The sequence below is a fragment of the Homarus americanus genome, unplaced genomic scaffold, assembly GCF_018991925.1.
Source record: "Homarus americanus isolate GMGI-L3 unplaced genomic scaffold, GMGI_Hamer_2.0 scaffold7510, whole genome shotgun sequence".
In the NCBI taxonomy this organism is placed as follows: domain Eukaryota; kingdom Metazoa; phylum Arthropoda; class Malacostraca; order Decapoda; family Nephropidae; genus Homarus; species Homarus americanus.
Window position 1 is genome coordinate 7,501 of NW_024716874.1, and position 7,707 is coordinate 15,207.

Here is a 7,707-nt window from a genome sequence, read left to right on the forward strand (position 1 = left end):
CGCCTTTCAATGGGATCTGAATGAGCATTCATTTAGGCCCCTTAACTCGACGTTTGGTTCATCCCCCAGCGCCAGTTCTGCTTACCAAAAGTGGCCCACTAGATACTCAGATTAGTCGCCGGAGCTTCATCCCTACAAGCAAGCTCGGCATCTCACCCATTTAAAGTTTGAGAATAGGTTGAGGACGTTTCGTCCCCAAGACCTCTAATCATTCGCTTTACCGGATGAAATTCACCCTGCGAGTTCCAGCTATCCTGAGGAAAACTTCGGAGGGAACCAGCTACTAGATGATTCGATTAGTCTTTCGCCCCTATACCCAGCTCCGACGATCGATTTGCACGTCAGAATCGCTACGGACCTCCACCAGAGTTTCCTCTGGCTTCATCCTGGCCAGGCATAGTTCACCATCTTTCGGGTCCCAACATATATGCTCATGGTGCTTGCCGACTGCCCGCGAGCCTGCCCCGGTGCGCCTCCGCCGTTTACCGACGGCCCGCTTCCGGGGACGGACAGCACCGCGGCGTCTTGGCAAGTCCCGGGCCAGCGCCCCCCCCTCCCATGAGGGGAAATTAAACTTCGACCATCGCCCTGACGACCTCCACCACACGCAACGTCCAGAGACGGGGGAAAGTATCTCACCCGGCTTGTCGCGGCGTGGGCGAGGCCGCAGGCAGCCGGTCGGGGATGGCCCAAGAGCGCACGGAGGAGCCTGTTACAGCTGCGGGCGCCCGTCACTCATTTCGCCTTTGGGTTAGTGAGCCCGTGGCTTGCACATGTTAGACTCCTTAGTCCGTGTTTCAAGACGGGTGAATTGGATCACCGACCTTTGCACAGCGAGCAAAACCGCCCCGCTGAAAGCGGCGGCTAAGCTCTCGGCGACCGTCGCCAGGGCAGCCAGGACACCGGTGGTTCCCCCCGTCGCGGGTCTCCCCCCCAGACGAGCTGAGAGTCGGCGGCGAGGTACCAGTCGACCGGGCCTTCGACGTCTGACGGCAGGTCGCGGTGACCCACCTACGAGGCGAAATCATCGCCCGACGCCAAGCGTGGTGGGGGCGCGCCAGAAACATTTTTAGATTGGCTCAGGGTACAACACCCCACCCAGCCGACAGCCGACGAGCTGAATCCCCTCAGTTCGACCTTCGAGTTTCCACCCGTTTGGCTCTTAACGGTTTCACGTACTCTTGAACTCTCTCTTCAAAGTTCTTTCAACTTTCCCTCACGGTACTTGTTCGCTATCGGTCTCGTGGTCATATTTAGCCTTAGATGGAGTTTACCACCTGCTTTGGGCTGCACTTTCAAGCAACCCGACTCTACAGAGAGGCCCTTTCCGACCGTCCCATCTGTACCCTCACGGGCGCCGCCATACGGGCCTGTCACCCTCCATGGGCAGTGGCCGCTTTCAAGCTTGACTTAGACGGTATGGGACGGCGTGCTGGACCCTCTGAAACGCAACACCCCTCGTGCCCGAAGACATCGAGGTTATGCGCTGGGCTTTTCCCAGTTCAGTCGCCCTTACTAAGGGAATCCCTGTTGGTTTCTTTTCCTCCGCTTATTAATATGCTTAAATTTGGCGGGTAGCTCTCTCCTACTACGAGGTCGATCGTGGTCTCATCATCCTTAGGGGGAACAAGTTCCCCAACCACGGAGCGGAAGACGCTCTGCCACCGACTTTCTTCACCACCGACATTACCAGGCAGGAAGGTTTGAGGGGCTTGTCGCGGGGGTACCAGCGGCCATGGCGCCGGCACTCCCACCCCTGACTCCGTTCCTTCTCATTGAGTGGTAAATAGCCAATAGGAAAAGTGTTCCAGCAGAACATCTCTCGCAGAGTCATATACACACACAGTTTTAATGCATATACGCTCGTGTTCCGCCCTTACTCGGCCGCACCTTTGCCGCTTAAACTTTGACCTCTTTCCCCGTTCCCGCATGCCACAGCAGTGGCACTTGTTTATCCGGAGAAAGAGAGCGAGAGTCGCAGTATTAATTGGCGTGAGCGGCCTTTCCGGCTGCAGAACTAGTGCTCTATCCCGGCGAGCGCCGTTATGAGGCGCAACACCGTCTTTAACGCGTTTAGAGAGAACTCCCCCTGCCTCCCTCCCAGTCATGAGATAGACGTGGACTCGTGGCGAACTCTCAAAGAGAACGCCCACACCGCGTCTGACCGTGGGAGAGGGTGGAGGAGCGCGTGAGGAAGAGCACGGCGTCACCCAAGCATTCTCATCTCTCTGCCTGCACCACTACATGGTAGACTGCGGGCCCAGGCGCACTCATCAATTTAGGTTCCACTGCAATGCATGCCAAGCACTCTTTTCGAGGTGATAGACGAAATTCCGGCGGGGCTTACTTAAAAGATATCCGACCCGGTTTCGTTTCCTCTTCGTGGGATGGAGTGCCTCTTAGAACATGTGCAGCATCAGCCATGAGCGGCCGACGGCCATTCGTGTCTCTGTGGACAGCAGGCAAAAGAGCGCCGCCTCCAGTTATTTGCGAGGGCGACAACTGTCGCTTTGTTGTGGTTGAATGTGGGTGCGCCAAGTCCATGGACTTGCTAGTGATAGGCTTGCTTGTTTTTAAGGGCACGCCTCGCGCAAGGCGCGGGCGATTAAACCCCAAGGCGGAAGCTCGGTTCGGGTTACCCTCGTGTCAGGGGAGACAGTCAGCAGGCACCGAACTTCGCATAGCCGATGGATGCTTTTCGGCTGGGAAGCCTCGTAGAAGTGGCGACAAGCTCATGGCTGCCGCCGCCTTGTCTGCGTTCAGCAGCCGATGTATCTGGTATTCTTGCGATTCACATACCGACACGCAGTTTGCTGCGGTCTTCATCGACCCACGAGCCGAGTGATCCCCCGTTAAGAGTTGTGTATTTGCCATTTGGTCTTTTTGCGACTAACCATCACAGGTGGAGTCTCAATGAAAGGGTTTGACAGACATAGCCCAAGTTTGTGGTTTGGGTTTGGCCGGACGGCTTGTTGTTGTTTTTTGACACTTGAATTTCACTCTTTTTGGGTCAAGAGGCTTATTCGCCGGTAGTAAGGAACGGACGGGCAGCCGTCCAAAGCCCCGTCCGTCCTCCTCCTCCGGTCTTCGCGCTCTCGCCCGAGTGTGGTCCACCTACAGCGTGGTGGTACCTATTTTTGGTGCGGGGGCCGGGATTGTCCTCTTTCGCTGCTGGAGTTGCCAGAGCAGAGCCCGAGACCGCCCAAATCAGGAGAGAAGTAGTAGTAGTTTTAAGAGCGCCCCGTTCTCTTTCTCTCTGTTAATGATCCTTCCGCAGGTTCACCTACGGAAACCTTGTTACGACTTTTACTTCCTCTAAATGATCAAGTTTGGACATCTTTCCGTCAGCTCGAGGCGACGACCCCAGAAAACCCTCGCGGGCAACGGGGCCGACAATCCAAGAGCGCCAGTCCGAAGGCCTCACTAAATCATTCAATCGGTAGTAGCGACGGGCGGTGTGTACAAAGGGCAGGGACGTAGTCAGCGCAAGCTGATGACTTGCACTTACTGGGAATTCCTCGTTCATGGGAAACAATTACTGCTTCCCAATCCCTATCAAGAAAGGCTTTGAACAGGTTACCCGCGCTCCTCTCGGAGGGAAAACTCATTCGATCCCTTACTAAATAATAGCGTCTTGACCCAGAACATCTAAGGGCATCACAGACCTGTTACTCAATCTCGTGCGGCTAAATTGCCTTATCCCTCTAAGAAGAAGTTGCGAACTGGACACCGACTTTCTGGAATCCGTCGACTACTTAGTAGGCCAGAGTCTCGTTCGTTATCGGAATTAACCAGACAAATCGCTCCACCAACTAAGAACGGCCATGCACCACCACCCACCGAATCGAGAAAGAGCTCTCAATCTGTCAATCCTTCCGGTGTCTGGGCCTGGTGAGGTTTCCCGTGTTGAGTCAAATTAAGCCGCAGGCTCCACTCCTGGTGGTGCCCTTCCGTCAATTCCTTTAAGTTTCAGCTTTGCAACCATACTTCCCCCGGAACCCCAAGACTTTGGTTTCCCGGAAGCTGCCCGCCGGGTCATGGGAATAACGCCGGCGGATCGCTTCAATTGGCATCGTTTATGGTTAGAACTAGGGCGGTAACAGTCGCCTTCGAACCTCTAACTTTCGTTCTTGATTAATAGAAAACATCATGGCAAATGCGCTTTCGCAGTAGTTCTACGTCTTGCGACGGTCAGAATTTCACCTCTAGCGTCACTTGTCTGAATGCCCCGCCTGTTCCGATTAGTCATTACCTCTGGTTCCGAAAACCAACAAAAATAGAACCGAGGTCCTATTCCGTATTCCATGCATCACCGATCAGGCCATTCAAAGTAGCTACTTCCTGAGCACTCTAATTTTTTCAAAGTAAGCTCTCGACCCTCGGGACACTCGACAAAGGCATCCGTGCGAGCAGCTGAAGCGTATTCGGGCGTGATGACAGTAACCACCAGGCGGTGCACCGTCAGTCGGAACTGAGATCCAACTACGAGCTTTTTAACGCAACAGCTTTAATATATACGCTATTGGGCTGGAATTACCGCGGCTGCTGGCACCAGACTTGCCCTCGGCGATTTTCGTTAAGGATTTAAGGCATACTCATTCGATGCGAGGCCTCGGATGAGACTCACATGTTCTTTTCGTCACTACCTCCGGTGCCGGGAGTGGGTAATTCGTGCCTGCTGCCTTCCTTAGATGTGGTAGCCGTTCTCGAGCTCCTCGGAATCGAACCCTGATTCCCCGTTACCCGTTATAGCCATTGTAGGCGCATAACCTACAATCGAAAGCTGATAAGGCAGACACTTGAAAGAAGCGGCGCCGGTGCGGAGACCGTGCGCTCAGCCCGAAGTTATTCAGATTCACCACAGGTGGGTTACGGACCGGGGCCCGACCAGTTTTGAACTAATAAAAGCGCTCTTCCCTTGCGGTCAGAGACCAATTGCATGTATTAGCTCTAGAATTGCCACAGTTATCCAAGTAAGTGGGTTTACAGATCCAATGAAACATAGCTGATTTAATGAGCCATTCGCGGTTTCGCCTTAAATCAGCTTGTACTTACACATGCATGGCTTAATCTTTGAGACAAGCATATGACTACTGGCAGGATCAACCAGGTAGCTGCTGCTGTTGGCGGCGCCTATCACGGCGGCCAAAATAGTGAGATTGAGAGAGAGGCAGAAGACATTGGGCGAGGGACCGCACGTTGGCCTTAGAGAAATAGCAAACCAGATGATCAGATCTAACTGCACCTTCTCTTGCTATCCTCGGCGCCGGCAGCGCCACCGTGTGTGCCAATCTCCTCCCTTATCCGCTCCTCTTTGCCCCAGCTCCAGCGAGGCAGCCGACATTGGGCGAGGGACCGCACGTTGGCGAATCTCCTCCCTTATCCGCTCCTCTTCTCTTTGCCCCAGCGAGGCAGAAGACATTGGGCGAGGGACCGCACGTTGGCCTTAGAGAAATAGCAAACCAGATGATCAGATCAAACTGCACCTTCTCTCGCTATCCTCGGCGCCGGCAGCGCCACCGTGTGTGCCAATCTCCTCCCTTATCCTCTCCTCTTCTCTTTGCCCCAGCGAGGCAGCCGACATTGGGCGAGGGACCGCACGTTGGCCTTAGAGAAATAGCAAACCAGATGATCAGATCAAACTGCACCTTCTCTTGCTATCCTCGGCGCCGGCAGCGCCACCGTGTGTGCCAATCTCCTCCCTTATCCGCTCCTCTCCTCTTTACCCAGCTCCAGCGAGGCAGCCGACATTGGGCGAGGGACCGCACGTTGGCCAATCTCCTCCCTTATCCGCTCCTCTTCTCTTCTCTTTGCCCCAGCGAGGCATAAGACATTGGGCGAGGGACCGCACATTGGCCCATCTCCTCCTCTCTCTCTTTCTCTTACTGTTTGTGGGGACGTGGGCTCATGAGCGCCATCGTCGCCCAATATTGGTTAGGTTGTGTATTTCACGGGTGGGAACCGCCATCATCGTTGTTAGGTGATGGGGTAACCCAACGTGTGCTTTGACGAGTTTTGGCTGCTAAACTCTCTTTTTAGTATACTCGGCTCCCAGACTGCGCCCTGGTCGTGTTGAACCATGAGCGTTGTCTATGCACATTTAGGGTAGCCGTTTGCGCGTGGAATAGTGCAATGAATCTCGGTCAAGAGACGGTTGGGCGCTGCATTGAAGGCCGGCACAGACGCGAAGACGGGGTGATCAGCCAACGCAAGTCCGCTAAGTTGGGCAGACAGCAAGGCGAAGGGGAGCCCCGTTCCGGACTGAAAGGCCGCAGCATATGCTGTGACGGAAACTAGTAGGGTGGCGACGTGTGCGCCGAGAGAGAGAGAGAGAGAGACGGAGTAAATAATGTCCAAACGGAAGAGAGACCTGGCAAGTGTAATTGATAGAGCGCGAGCCTACTCGCCATAAGCCCGCTCCACTGCCATTCCTCTGATCCAATGAGACTAAAATCTCTCTCTCTCTCCTTCTGCTCCAGCCATTGCAGGGCAGGGAAGCGACGGCAATTTTGTTTGTTGTTTTTGAATGCCGCGCTTTGCTTCGCAGAGGCGCCGAAGCGCTCCGCTGGGGGGCGGAAGATATTTCACACCGAATATGTGTGTGAAGGCACCCTCTCCCCTTAATATAGTGAAATAGTGCAATCCAGCATACAAGGTCGGACGATAGGACATTCACCGTACCGCACCTCGAGAGTGGATGTTGGGTAAGGTTAAAACCGGACTGTTCGCAGACAGCCGAATAACCCGGTTCCGGACTAATTGGTGGATGCAACATCATGATGATGCTGCTGCTGTCGCGGAAACCGCAGTGGCGACGTGAGAGAGTAATAATGTTCAATAGGGAGAGCGACCTGGCTAGTGTAATTGATAGATCGCGAGCCTACTCGCCATTAGCCCGCTCCACTGCCATTCCTCTGACCCAATGAGACTATTCTCTCTCTCGCTCTCCTTCTGCTCCAGCCATTGCAGGGCAGGGAGAGGAAATCGACGGCAATTTTGGTTGTTGTTTTTGAATGCCGCGTTTTGCTTCGCAGAGGCGCCGAAGCGCTCCGCTGGGGGGCGGAAGATATTTCACATCGAATATGTGTGTGAAGGCACCCTCTCCCCTTAATATAGTGAAATAGTGCAATCCAGCATACAAGAGCGGACGATAGGACAGTCACCGTACCGCCCCTCGAGAGTGGAAGTTGTTTGATCGTTTGTTAGGCAAGGTTAAAACCTGACTGTTCGCGAACAGCCGAATAACCCGGTTCCGGACTTACAATAGACGCAACATCATGATGCTGCTGCTGTCGCGGAAACCGTGGTGGCGACGTGCGCGCCGAGAGAGTAATAATGTTCAATTGGGAGACAGACCTGGCTAGTGAAATTCATAGATCGCGCTCCACTGCCATTCCTCTGACCCCATGAGACTATTTTCTCTCTCTCTCTCTTCTTCTTCTGCTGCTCCTGCTCTTCCTGCAGCCATTACAGGGCAGGAAGGAAGCGACAGCAACGTTTGTTGTTTGAATGCCGCGCTTTGCTTCGCAGAGGCGCCGAAGCGCTCCGCTGGGGGGCAGAAGATATTCCACACAGAATAGGTGTGTGAAGGCACCCTCTCCCCTTAATATAGTGAATTAGTGCAATCCAGCATACAGGGGCGGACGATAGGACAGTCACCGTACCGCACCTCGAGAGTGGAGGTTGTTTGATCGTTTGTTAGGCAAG

At 54.2% G+C, this 7,707-nt stretch overlaps 1 non-coding gene across 1 annotated transcript in view; it reads right to left on the reverse strand.

Moving 5' to 3' along the window:
* LOC121858520 overlaps positions 1-1,599 on the reverse strand; it is a 4,332-nt gene extending 2,733 nt beyond the window's left edge. The window contains exon 1 of the ribosomal RNA XR_006087462.1: positions 1-1,599. This exon is cut by the window's left edge and continues 2,733 nt beyond it. This is a non-coding gene — a ribosomal RNA (large subunit ribosomal RNA).
* Positions 1,600-7,707: the final 6,108 nt, after the last annotated feature.